The sequence below is a fragment of the Apteryx rowi genome, unplaced genomic scaffold, assembly GCF_003343035.1.
Source record: "Apteryx rowi isolate R43461 unplaced genomic scaffold, aptRow1 scaffold_355, whole genome shotgun sequence".
Lineage (NCBI taxonomy): Eukaryota > Metazoa > Chordata > Aves > Apterygiformes > Apterygidae > Apteryx > Apteryx rowi.
This window is the reverse complement of record NW_020450030.1, coordinates 475,720-487,871: the sequence shown is the minus strand read 5'-3', so window position 1 is coordinate 487,871 and position 12,152 is coordinate 475,720. Positions and strand designations below refer to the sequence as shown.

The 12,152-nt window shown below is 36.0% G+C and overlaps 1 protein-coding gene across 6 annotated transcripts in view; it reads right to left on the bottom strand.

The window, feature by feature from the left end:
- Positions 1-12,152, bottom strand: part of KCNIP4 (potassium voltage-gated channel interacting protein 4) — a 467,467-nt gene that overhangs the window by 58,599 nt on the left and 396,716 nt on the right. The window lies entirely within an intron of this gene.

Below are 12,152 nucleotides of genomic sequence, written 5' to 3'. Positions count from 1 at the left end.
AATTTGACATTCTACATATAGAGAATTATGACTACCATTTATATATTTTCATCTTTAAATACAGACWTGGCTGAAAAGTTAATGTTCATGTGCAATAAAGTAGGTAAATCATATTACCTTGAGTTACTGAGAAGGAAACTGTCACAGGAAGTGCCTGTGACATCTAACTAACCATTTTATACAAAATGGGTGACACAAGCAAGAAATCTCCTGGACAGATATTTGCTGCAAATTACAGAGTTAACCTCTGTAAACCAGTTGACTATATGATTTACTTTCCTGAAAAAGGCACTGCTCAGTGTGGACATTATGCAGCTCCTGCACTTCTCATCTCAACTGCAAATGCTCAGGCACAAGCACTGTTGTGTGACGGCTCTTGCTACAGCAGCAAGAAAGCAAAACAGAGTGGAGCAAGAAATAAAAGACACTACTGACAGTTTCAGTGCTAGGGGCACAGTCGCCAGGATAACTCCGGGTTATCCCAGCTACTACACTTGTGCTGAATACTGGTATTTATGACATTAAGTAGAACAGTTTCCTGTCTGTCACCAGATCGAGAGAGGGAGAACCTATCGTCTCTAGCATTAAGTGGAGCTTGCAGGCAACCTGGAAAAATTATGTACTTTTGGGAGGAACAGAAGGAAAAAGTGAGAAGGCTTTAAAGATAATAAAGGTTGTAAATGATAGGAAAAAAATATTTACCAGCTTGTATATGAGTAAAACACTGAAAGAATTGAGATAAGAGAAATGGGGAAAAATAGGAAAGATCAGCTACAGTCTGGAAAAGTCAATCAGTTGCCAGCAGGCAAATTCTGCCTCTGAGAAAACTGCAGCTCTGGTGAATGGATTACAGAATCCAGTTTCAGCACAAGGTCAAATGGACCTAAATGAACTATTCTGGAAACTCTAAAACTTTTTAGTACAAATAATAACAATTAATACACTTATTATTTGTAGCACTCAACTGTCAGCTCAAATCATAAYCACTGTGTAGATAAATGCATACAATAACAGACAATCTGTGATCTTATGGGTATCTCAAACTTCACATTTTTAGTTTGAATACAAAAACTGAGCCTTTAAACAGACACTTTCTGGTCCCAGCTGGTAGCGTCTGTGGTATTGCACTATGCTTGTACTGCAGATTTTGAGTACAAAGGAATTTTATCTTAAAGATTTTTTTCTTCATTAGTAATTATTCTAGAAAACACATTTTCTAGAAATATCTAATTCTAGCTTGTTAACTGAAGTTAAGGTTTACTAAGGTTTATTGTCCATGTATTACTTATATAATTACATGAGTCTACAACCTTTGTAATTGCTGGAGATGTGTACAGTGCTTTGCAAAACCTAAAGAGATGTATTGTTTTTGTAAAGGGTTTGAAGCCCAAAGCTTTGATTAAGCAAATAATTTTGCTTAATTTATACTCCCACAAAAGCTCACAGAATTCAATGAAAGTCATATAGGTTTTGTGGTGGTATGATCAAGGTCAAAATAAAAATGAAACAAATGGGAGAAAGTAATATCAGAGGTGTAACAGAGGAGGAGAGTATAATTTTGGTATTCCCTTTTGGCTCCTATTTTAAAATGTTTACCACAAAGAATAGAGCTGAGGTGAAGGAACTGGCTTATCTTCTCTCAGTAGAAGAAAGCAGCATGCCAGCTTAGAGCTGCCAACAGCTGCAGTGAGTTCAGTCTGTAAATCTTGCAGTCCACTCCTATGACCTTCATCAACTCTCAGCCTGATTTGTGAATATTTAGCATGAAGGACTGATGCTGTATCTGAGTAGTTTTAGAAAAATGCAGAGTTACCTGTGCTGTGATTGAAATCATGGAGACTATACATATAAGCAAACCTGTTCCCAAATATAGGGGCAGGGGACAGTGATGATGATGAAGTTCAGACACAGGGCAACAAGACAATAGATAGTAAGTGTGAAAAGCTATATATAATGTCATCATAAAAACAGGTTTTGCATATAAATAGTTAAAGGCTGTGATAGCACATAATGAAATCTTATTTTCAGTGATTTTCTCAAATCACCTGGCCAATAAGAATTCAGGGAGAATGATTTTTAATTAATCTGAATAGGCTGTAATTGTTCAATTGTATTAAATTTATTTTTAACTCAAACAACAACCTTCCCCTACACATAAATCCTAAATTCTTCCCACTTTAAAGCTCATCAGGTAATTATAATGCATATTATGGTAACAGCTTTTACTGGTTAAATAGGTTTTACTAGTTTTTCTAAACTGCTTCAACTAGTTTAGGAAAAAAAAAAAAAAAGCCTCTTAATATGTTTTAAAGACCTGATGTAATGTTTGTGAATTGTTCCACATCATTAGCCACCTTGTGGCCACATCCCGGAGAGCTGCAGAATAAACCTCCTTACAGTGCCCAGCACATGATTTGAGTGGGACTTWCTGAGAACCTGAAAGGGCAGATGCAGACTTACCCGAGTCCTGAGCAGATGAATGGAGTATAATTCATGCATTTTACTTCCTGAGTAGTTCTACAGTTTTCAGTGTGATTTTTCATGACTAAAGCAGTATTCTGTACCCAGAAAGCATGTTGCACTCTCGGCCTGTGCTGAATCAGTSTTTAGTATGTGTTGAGACACTAACAAATGCTAATTAAGATGAAATATTGTAATCATTTTTGTGAGTTCTGTAGCTATTTGCCTAATTTAAAATAGGCTGGGGAAAAAGAAGTGGCCTTTAACAACCTAAGATAGATTAAAATTGATTGCTTGCATAAAAATGGTTCCTGTCTTATTACTAGTCTTCAAAACGGCTTTTCATGAAATGGTGGAGAGTCACGAAACACCAATACACTGATAATGATGAACTGATGCTGCTTGCTTCAAAGTGCTAGAATAGAATAATAGTAATTCTTAGTCTGCAAAGAAATATTTAGAAGCTAAGTTTTCCAAACTCTTCTTGATTTACCTTACTTAATAATTTATTAACTAGAAAGTTCACAGCCATTATCCCCAAGTCAATCACACACAAACTCCTTCACAGTCACTAAGTGTGAAGGTTCTTCATATTCATGTTAGCTAACCAGTGCTGCTTGCTCTTGCGTTTGATAATTTGTTCTTCTGCAATGAAAGTTAAGCCCTGAGACACACTTTTCCCCAGAATTCACTCTGGGGGTATCCTAGAATTCATCTCCTACTGCATCGTGGGCTACTGTCCCAAGAGGGTCTGGTACTTCACATAAAGCCCTGTAACTGGAGCGTGGCTTAGATATTCTCATATTTAGGCACTGGTGCATGGATGTGTGTGCTCAATATAGATATTAGGCATATTAGGCACACTTTAGGAGCGGCTGCTATTTACCGTGACTTGTATTTTTAGCTGCATCTGATAAAGGCAGCAATGGTTTAAACCTCAGGTTTRCAGAGAGGTAAACTAGAGAACTATATTTCTACATCTTTATAAATACAGGTATAGTATGGATAGTATAATGCATACACATGACCAATACAATTGTTTTCTGAATTGCAATTTTTTAAAATTATATTTGGCCAAAATCATCCAAATCATTGTTTTGCACATGACATGGTCACTCTAGTACCACAAAGTTAACAGACTGATCCAGATCTGATGCTGCTGGTTACAAAAAAAAATACACAAAGAAGCACAGAAATTGTTCCTCATTAAATAAAAAAACAAGTAAGTATAGCCATAAAAGATTATAAAAGATAGGGAGAAAAGACCAGCTATATTATACAATCTTATGAAAAGTTACCATGTATTCCTAATGATAATTTATCTATGCCTAGGATATGCCTGTCATAATCTTTACAGATTTATTTTCTTCAAAGGTATGATCTCTCTGTTTTAGGAAGACAATACATATTGTCCTGTTGGTATAGAGACAGGACAGGCCCCCCTTGGAAGAATATCAGATTTTTGCAAGGCACAATGTCTCTCTTTCTAAGTGCTGTTTTCTTTCATTACAAATACTTTGCAGTCAGCATGAAAGCAAGGTCAGGTAGCCWGTTTTTCTTGGAATAGACTTCTGTTCAACAGATAAATCAGATTGTCAGCCTTGCACCCTGAACAAGAGCACAAGATGGACTATGACTACTGTGGCTGCCCTTGGCTTTACACCCTTTGCCCTGCACACCACCTCTGCCTACAGCAAATTCTCTCTGCTCAGAGAGGCTGCCTCCTGCCTCATTGCTACTTAGGTGACAAATTTCAATCTAGAAGAAACACTCAGGTGAGTACTTAAAAGAGCATGTTGGGCAGGCGGTCACTCCATTTTCACTCCTGTAAAACTACCTCTTTTTCACACTCCTTTTCCCTCCAAGTTTTTTATTGTTCTTTACTTTTGCTCTTTCTCAAAGTTTCTCTACTTTATTTGGCAAAGACAGCAGATGAGCCTTGTTCCACTTTTTACYCAGCAGTATTGTCCACTGACCACAYCTAATGTCTTGGCAGTAGAGTCAAGCTCCCAGTAATGCTGGAATTTGTATTTTGTTCTTTTACAGGATTGTAAGCCTTCCCATGAAAACAGGAAAAATGCTTGTATTCATTCCAAATGGGATCTTTTGGGGTTAGTAAAAAACCTGAAATCCAAGCTGCTCAGGTCATTTTCCTAAATCTAATATATTGGTAGCAGGTGACGAACATTCTGAAAAACAGAAACAAAAAGCGTGAAGTCTTTTGTTGACATAATGGTTTGTGCCCAATTTCAGCTGTATGATCAAATTTCTCCCAAGGCCCTTAGGGCTGGCAGCCCCACTAAACTGTTAATGGTTCAGCACAGATGGAGAGGAGAGGGAAACAAAAATGAAGTGCAATTTTTCATATTCTTAGTTCATGACTTTTGGAAGAGAGCCAAATCAGAATATTAGTTCTTTCTATGTAGTGAACCTGGSTATGAAAAAAAATTATGTACAACATAAATATTTATAAGTCTAAGCCTCAGTTCTTTGGAAACACCTGCTGAATAACTAGAGATTTTAGAGTTGAAACGCAAATGCTGAACTGCAAACTTAACAGCCAACAGCTTCTTTAAGTAATAGACTGTTTCTAACAGACTGTTAAAACCATTGTATAGAATCAGAAGTTGTAAATTTGGTGCAACAGAAATAGATCAGCAGATGAAAGCAGGTGATGCCGAGGAACCTTTAATTACTTGTTGTTTGGAGGTTTCACTTCAGACTAGATTTAATTCCTATATTTGGTTCAAAGCTGTCTGAAAGACCTATCTTTGGTTTGGATCCTGATGTGCCTCTAGGACCGGAGCACAGCTGGTATGCCCTTAGAGCGTAGCTTCTGGTTTAGTTCCCTCCAGACAGAATCTAATTMATACGCACCAAACTGCGTTCAGAGCCAAACTGAACCCCAAGTAGGACCTGCCAAAGGATTCCTTCAAAACAGCACTGCTGCTTTAAACAAAAATGCTTCTGTAGACATAGTCAATAACTTTGTGTTCTGATACAGTATAAATGGAACATCTTTTGTCCATTTAGTTTCTTTTTGACAAAAAATTTGAAATACTTCAATATTTAACTGCTTTGTAGTGCTTTCAGGTCTTGTTTTTAGCTAGAAAATTACTAAAAAAACTATTGGAATTGCCAATGATAATTCTGTCTTTAGGATTACTTTAAATTGTATTCCAGCATCTTTTCCTTAACTATTGTGTGGAAATCCTCTCTGTTCTCTTCATCAGTTCCTACTGTCATCCAGCAACCACCTACGAGAGGCTAGGAGAGCTGAGTGTGTTCAGTCTTAAGAAGAGAAGTCCAGGAGAGACCTTATTGCTGTCTTCCACTACCTAACAGGAGAATGGAGCAAGACTCTTCTTGAAGGTGCACAGCGACACCTTATTGCACAGTGCAATAGGACAAGAGGCAAAGGACAAAACTCAGTAAGGGAAATTTTGATTAGATGTGGGGGAAAAAATTCACAGACAAGATAGTCAAACACTGGAACATGAAAGCAGAGAGAGAGAAATATTGCTGGAAAAAGACTAGAGAAGCAACAGAAAAAAAAGGATAAGTCTAGCAAAAGTGAGAGAAAGATGATGGAAAGGAGTCAAATGGGTGATACTAAATGAGCTAGAGAGTAAAAAAGAAGACTTCAATAGAGAAAGTCAAGAGGGAGGAAAAAGTATAAAAGTTACAGAGAAGGAAAGAATTAGAATAAAAAAGGAAATAGGGAGATATTCAAAATGGTGAGAGAGCTTTCAAATAGTTACTCCTCCCATACTTAGTTTCTTATCTAACTGTGTGTATGGTATATGTGAACACGTACAAAGCTGGAATCAGATATGCCCACATTTTCCAAGAAATTCCTCAGGAGCCTCTGCAAAATTGATCTACTTTATGACTTGAGTGCTGCTTGTGGTTTACTAGCAGCACTGTACAAAGGAAGCAAAAGTTACCCTATGGAAGAGAAGTTATCCCAGTGACCTTTCCCTATGGATCAGAGAATAAGGGAATTTATATGAGTAAATCATGAAATAATTAYGGAAGTACATATCAAGATATTCTTGATAATCATATATCACTCAGAAATCAATCAATCATTTCTGTTGAAATGAATGAATGACTAATAGTCTTGAGATGTGCAGCCTTGGAAGTTATTCCAGGTAATATCTTCTGAGGACTACTATTTGTGTTTAAGATAATCTGGCAAATTAATCCACAACACCATCATTGTACTTTTTAGAGAAAAGTGTTTTCATACTTATTAGGAAAGTTAGATAACATAAAGAGATTCTTTTAATGAATAATTTGTGGAGTAGGTCTTGGTAGTGTTCATACTATTAGTCAATTATTCTGAGTGGAAATAATTAGCCTGCAGTGCTCTAGGCTATCATTGTAATGTATTTTTTAAATGCTTTATATGAATTCAGTTCTAATGAAAGATGTCTCACTGAGAGCTCTGAAAACTTTCACAAAATGGCAACACAAAACCAGTGCAYGCTCTTCCTTTTTACTGAACTAACCCCAAGTGAGTTAACTGTGACCTAGATTGTTCAAGTGTTGTTCACTTCCAAGCCTATCAAAGTCAATAGCATATTTTCCACTGAGTTCAATAGGACTTGTCTGGAGCTTAATTCTTAAATTCTATACTATGATTGATAACATTTTTCTGCAAATTTTGGTGGTGGTTTGTGTAAAGTTCATTGTTGATGTTGGATGACAGTAACATGACACCACCTTTTTTGGGGGGGTCACCAGGACTTTATTCAGCAGTGATAGTTTTCAGTTGCTTTCCAAACGTGAGCTAAGCCACCAGTCTTGAGGTAAATTGCTCTAGGTTCCTTCAGTGATCTGTACCCTGTTTCTGCAAAGACAACATTTTTGAACCAGACAGTAACAGGGCACAACGAAGTAATGAAGAATACACTTTTGTCTTCTGTAAAGAGATTTAAGGAAGCCAAAAATAGAGCCATTCAGCAAATGCTTCATTACAAAACATTACAAAGAAGAAACAGAAGAGTATCAAGCCTTCCTCTTGATCAGCTAGCCTTAAAAACAAGTGTATCGTGTATGATGTTTACTTTTACATTTCCTTGCTGCAGAGTTGAGTTATTATAACTCACTAAATATAGTTATATGAAGTGCACTATTCCTCATATCAAAGTAGTAATAGCATGTGTTTATTTCAAAAATATTCCGGTTGCCTTAAGAATGATGCTTTTCTACATATAAGACATACTCTTGTAGCTTTTACAGCAACTTAGTGTACAGTGTCAGCTTGAAAACCACTTCTAATTATACAATAGATGACAGTTAACAAATACTAAGTTAATTAAAAAACCCTAGTATGTTGCATGATGAATTTTAGAGGCTTAGTAAGTGTGACAGATTTGCAACTATGTTGGGTATATGTGACAAATACATTCTTGTAAATCCCATCCTTTGAAGGGACCAGTGTGTAATTCATTATACAAGAAAGAGCCTGTGTTAAAAGACAGAACTTTTACTCAGTCTTCTAGTAAGAATTAATGATCCGGATAGCATTGTCCCAATATTGTYAATTTTTCACTTTCGTACTACAAGTCATAATTAAAGAAGCCACTTTGAAGCAACAAATTCTTAGTAGTGGTGTATATAAGAATTTAGCCAAGTCTCAATTCTGATAGAAAATTCATGTACAGTTTAACGGCTTATTAAAATTCAGAGAGGTCACATATTTGTGAATATATAAAATACTAAGATATACCTGAACAATTTTGAAGTAATGTTTTAAAAATTTACATTGTACAATGTACAAAGTGGTACGAATGTCTGTTTCTTAGTAAAATTGAGTCTGTGACTCAATGGCAGTACCAGAACTCTTTGAGGTGAGAGTTCCTGACTAGTCTTCTGTTCCCTGCTGCTGATTTCCATCACAATGTCACACTGGTTAAGAATAATCCTTTCTTTTGCAAACCTTTTTCTATTTCCTGATCCAGCTGACAGCACATCTCAGCAAATAATTTTGTCTGCATGGTGGGATGGTGATGTATTCTGGTGGGATGAGAATGAACTGTCAGCTTGGGAAAATGAGAACTTCCTAGGCCAGCATCACTGCCAAAGTTCCCGTAATGCTGAACCATGATCTCATTTTCTACAACACCAGTTTGGGGGGAGGGAGCAGAGTGTTATTCAATATTGAAGAAAGATAAAAAAAATTTTCTGCTAAACTAAGCCAAAGAAAGAATTTAAGGTATTCCAAGATATCTTCTAAGTTTAGAAATTGCTTTTATTGACAGTTTTGTTCATAAGTGTTTTGAAAGGCATCTAATCTATTTCAGCTGCAGGGTACAAATGCATAACAAAAACATGAAATTATTAACTAACAACAGCCTAAAAAATGTGAGATGATTATATACTGTCATGACAATGAGATTTATCTAACACACAGAATAGTTACGATAAAAATTCCAATAGTGCATTTCTGATAGTTTCTCTATGAATTACAAAATTTAAAAGGCTTGGTTAATTCACAGAGCATTATCAGGACATTTGGAGCAAACTCCTCCAGTGGACAAAACTCCTAATAAAATTAGTGCTAATATTGCTTCAACAAAGAGATATGAAATCTGGCTTATAAAGGAACTTTGAAGCTGGACTGCACAAAAACATTAGAAAAAAAATTCAGCTGATCATTGGCTTTCCATCCTGAGGTTTTGCTAACTGTTGCAAAAAGAGTAACAATCCTGAAACATAGAAGAAAGGTCACTTATTGAACAAGATTTTACACCTTTATTTTTTGGACTGCTTTTTAAAGTAGCTCTTCTCTACAAAGCAACACATGGGGGCACACACATTAGTCACAGCATTCTGATGATAATTACAAGTCTTCCCTATGGCAATTCAGACTGCAAGATGAGAGAAATAAACTGCTGCAACAGGTGGGGACGTTTGATTACATCCTACTGATTTTCTAACTACAAGTTTACCTTTTCTCTGTGGTCACAGGGCTTCTCAGTTATTAGTACTCAGTTTCCTTTCTTTTGCCTGCAGCTTCCATTTCTCCTTATAACCTTTATATTACGGTTCTGACTTGCTGTGTATTTATTGCATTCCTAGTTTTAGTGAATAATACTTCGCATACATATTGAGCAGGGAGAAATGCTTGATATTTAATTCAGTTAAAGAGCCTTTGCAGTGCTCTGTCCTGGGCTAAATGGAGCCAATTTTATTGAATTGAGCCTGACAGAGCTCTTAACTGTGAAGGAAGCAACCTATGGAAAATGTGCTGGGACTGCTGGCTGAATCCTTGTCTTTTGAGTCAGTTGCTTCCAAGCAAGTCATAATGTGTTGAAGATGATACTATATCTCTTCTTTCTCCTGCTTACTTGCTGTAAATCAGAAGAAATGCATCTGACTTCTGTACTTCAGAGATCCTGGTATAAACCAGATATAACTTACTTGCTATACATAAAATCCTTATATATTTTTTATTCTCTATTGCTAACTTTTTTTTTCCATTTAGTGTTTAAAATTTTCAGCTTAGCCAGAATCATATAACCATGTGAGCTAACACACAGCAGTTTGTGTGAAAAGAAATGACCAAAGGAAAGTCAATTTACAAGTGCATACGTATGGTAGAGATGGAGTAGGCAGGAAGATCACTGGGTATTGCTGTCTCGTAATGCTAGCACATAGGAAGCAACAAGAAGCAAGCTTCCAATAGAGGAACTCTCTACCCGCAAGGTCCTATGATTAATAAAAAATGTATCTGAAGAATCCCAGTAGAGCAAAGATTCTTGATTTCTGAGTTCTTGCCAGGGCAAATGTAATCAGTTCAGTGCAATTCTACCGGAAATTTGACAAACTGCACTCTTGCCATACCACAATAAATTGCCCCAGTGGGTACAGTTGCTTAGCAGGCCTAAAAGCAAGCTAATCCACTTACTATTTTCTTTTACAGAGGCCCTGAGAGTATTTTTTTTCTTTCTTTTTTTCTTTCTTTCTTTCTTTCTTTCTTTCTTTCTTTTTCAGACCACTTTCACTGTTAGCTCCAATTAAATAATAAAATACCTTGGACTTTATTATTAATACAGTTCAGCAATTGTCCTCACACTGCTCTCGTTTCTTCTAATAGCCCATTCACATATGGATCTCAGCCATCTTGGGCACTCTAGGAAATTGTTGCCAGGAATAAATTGAAATTCCTTTTGAGTTCCTAAGACTTCTTGGAATTCTTTGTTTCCCAGGGGAACACAAAGAAGCCATGTAATAAAGAAAGCAGTGATTTCACTTTGTTTCTTTAGAGTCCTCACAACATGCTTTACTTTCTTCAGATTAAAAGCCACAGTTAACCCTTTAAACTGTGAAATATAGAGACTCAGCAATAACTCCAGGACAGTGGAAATAAGGCAGACACAATAAAGTAGAGAAATAACAGAACTCATCATTGTGTATTCTTACAGGTGTACACATGTAAGAGCATGAGTTTTGTTATTTCTTCTCTTTTTTCTGTATCTCATTCATAATGAGTTCTGTTATTTCTCTACATGCACAAACCCAAATAGCACAGCTGTCTAATGTGAGCTACTACAGACAGCAGCCTTACAGTACAAAATGCTATCTGCAAAACTAACCCTTTTTTATTGCTCAGTTTTAAATCAAGTGAGCAGACAGTGATATAACCATTATATATGGATAAATATATATGGTTATATAAACTCTCATAAAAATATGTGTGATACTAAAGAATCCAGAATGACTACGTATATTTTGCAACATTTACATGTTTAAATGATACACTTTCAATGTAAGACACAATCAAATAAACATTAAATGTAGATATTCAAAGCTGTAGCAGTTTCTTAAAAAGAACCAAACAAAATGAAAAATTTGTACAGCCCTCGGCATACAAGTGTCACCTTATACATGAATAAAGCACTCAAGTTTTCTGATCTRAAGTAAATCCAAGAAGGAGAAAAAGGAATCCATTTCTTATTACTCACTTTAGCTGTTCATGCACTAAATTAAAAAATAATAATTTGTTTATAAGAAGGCTACCAGATGCCAAATGGCTAGACAGAGAAAACATCCTGATAGTTATTTAAAACCATGGAAGCAACATAATGGTAACAGTAAAGTGTTCAATTTGCTGTCTTTTTCACATGTGGAATTTAACTCTAAGAAGTATCTGAATATAATAAATAGTTCACTGTAGGTCTTATTTTATATACAGTATAATGTTATTTCAACTCAGTGGAATAAACATTTAATCCAATTGAACAAAATCCATATTCAAGAAGATAACTACGTAATTATAGGTCTTTTGATTTGATGTTCTATACTGGTAGATAGTCATCAAACTACAGTTAATTATTATTTTGGAACACTGATAGACATAGTGCAAACCAGTAATACAGAAGTTCCCAAGCTTTCCCACTTTGTGAGCCAATAAAGAAAGTGATAAGATAGCAGATATTATCGATCTATGCAGCTGGGATAAAATAGATGAGATGTGGGATTTCTTTTAGAAATGAACTAAAAGAGAAAGAAATGGTTTGGCAAACCAGAGCAAAGGAACTGCACTGTAGATTAGGTCACTTGTAAACATGTACGGGGTACAAAAGATACACTTTGGAAGAAGTGCATTCAGGCTTGTGAGAGTTGTTAAAAGCTGGAAAACAGAATCACAGAATCACAGAATCGCTGAGGTTGGAAGGGAC